The following is a 2,133-nucleotide window of genomic DNA, read 5'->3' as shown; positions in this document are numbered from 1 at the left end:
AGCTCTGGGAGAGCCCTGGCCAAAGAGGAGGCGCCCCTCCCCGCAGGGCTTGGCCTCCATGCGAGGTTGTGGGAGCCTGAGGCACCCTGATGAGGTGGGGTGAAGCCCTGTGCCCCAGATCCAGTGCTCATCCAGGCCCTGAGCTGTACAGCCGGCCAGAGGAGTGGGGCTCAGGCAGCAGGCCAGAAGGCCCCGCTCCCTCCCCTTTGCTTTCTCAGCGCTCCCCACCCCCCCCCAGGAGGCTGCTGAGGAGACAGCCCCTTCCCCTCCTCCTCTGAGCACACAGCCCGCAGGAACAGAGTGAAACAGCAACTGGAGCAGCAGGGATTTAGGGCAGGCCAGAAAGGATCCCGGACTCGGGGCCAAGCCCCTTGGGGTTCCCTGTGTCCTAGGATCGGGGCCTAGATATTCTAGAGCTCGGCTCTTCAGACTTTTTTTTAATCTATGAAGGTTTTTTTTTTAAAGTAGAATCTATGCTCACACAGTCTTCAAAACCCCAGGAGGTGGCACTCAGGGTGAGTGGGCTGGGGCCCCAGACCTCAGTCCTGGCCTCTTCTCCTTCACTTCATGTTTGACAATGAAGGTTAAATGAATGTTACGTGTCCTGTGGTGTCAGAGCTCCCTGCAAGGGCCCGGAAGTGATTCGTTTTCCTCTCCAGGCTCATGTTCTCTGAGTGGGAGGTCTCTCCTACTACACCAGTTCCCTGTAGATTCTGGTTCCGGACGTCTGGGGGGAGGGCTTCACATTCTGTAACTTAAGTCCCTCAGGTGACACTTATGACCAGGCAGGGTGGGCAGCATGGGTCTCATTAAGTCCTGGGACTGTACCTGTGGCTCATTCTGTTGCAGCCTGGGAGCTTGGCCAGTCCCTCTTCTCCCGCCGCCTCCCCTGACCCCCTAGAACTCCTCCTCTAGAGGAGGGTGGGGGTACTCGGGGGAGCTAAGGCCTGAAAAGGGGAGGCAGGAAGTTGTTTGGAGGGGCCGCTCTGTGTCCCTGGTGGCAGAGGTCTTGGGGGTACAGTAGGGACTGGGGGTGGACATCGCCTGGCATGGGTGGGGCTGGGGCACAGAGGGCTGAGGGGAGAACAGCCTGTCACATCTGCCCTCCCGCCTGGGACTAGGTTGGGCAGGAAGCGTCTGGGAAATATGGGCTGGTTCCACTTTATTCTAAAGGGGACATGGCACGTAAAATGGTCTCCTCAATTTACAGAGGAGAAACAGGCCCAGAGCAGGGCAGAGGGGAGTGGGCCTGGCCTGGGCCCACGAAGGGTCACGCCGTGAGGTGAGCAGAGCAGGGCTGTCCCCTTGCACACTCTCCCAGAGCGCCCCATGGCAGACTCCTCTTGAGTCTCTCCTCAGGGCTCAGTGAGTTCTGCAGAGTCCCGCCGGTGTGGAAAGGACCCCCGGCCCCCTCGTCCTCTCTCCTAGCGCTGGGGCTTTGGGCGCTGGGCAGCAGAGGCCCCTGCGTTCTCAGCGAGGGTCCGTGGTGGCGCTGCACCCGCCCAGCACCCTGGACAGCGCCTCATGCTGGTTCTTGAGAGGGCTCACTCTGGCTTCTCTGGGGTGGCCTCCCTTCTGATAAAGTTGCACTCGGCTGACTTCCTTGCCTCCTCTCTTCCCCGCCGCTCTAAAGGCAGCCCCAAGCCCAACTCCCTCCATTTTCCCTGCAGCCAGGGCGAGACAACATGCAAAGAGGCGAGGAGGCTGGCTGGCTGCTGCCATGGCCTGGGCTTTGTCTCCATCACTCACCAGTGGGAGAGGAAGGGGGCTTGGAGGAGTTTGGGACCCTTCCCTGGTCCCTTTCAACCTGGGTCTTCCACAGAGGGCTTTGGTGGATCTGGGAGAACACAACAGAGACACACAGGCGGTGCTGGGGAGGCAGGACTGGGGCACATGGAGCGGTAGGGGGTCAGGGACAGGTGAGTGGGGCTGCTTTGAGCAGGGCACTGGGGACACCATGGCATGAACCTAGACCCAGGCAGGAGGGCCTGCGAAGGTCATCTCAGTCATCCTTCTGTCCCCAGGCAGGCTGCCTGGCGCTGGGTCCGCTGGGCTTTAGACCCCCAACCACCTGCCTTGTCTGACTCATCCCTCCATCTCGCCATCTGCCGCCAGGTCTAGTGGAGTCCCAGG

Source organism: Artibeus jamaicensis, unplaced genomic scaffold, assembly GCF_021234435.1.
Source record: "Artibeus jamaicensis isolate MK-2021 breed Jamaican fruit bat unplaced genomic scaffold, CSHL_Jam_final contig_456, whole genome shotgun sequence".
Taxonomy (NCBI): domain Eukaryota; kingdom Metazoa; phylum Chordata; class Mammalia; order Chiroptera; family Phyllostomidae; genus Artibeus; species Artibeus jamaicensis.
This window is presented reverse-complemented; position numbering follows the sequence as displayed.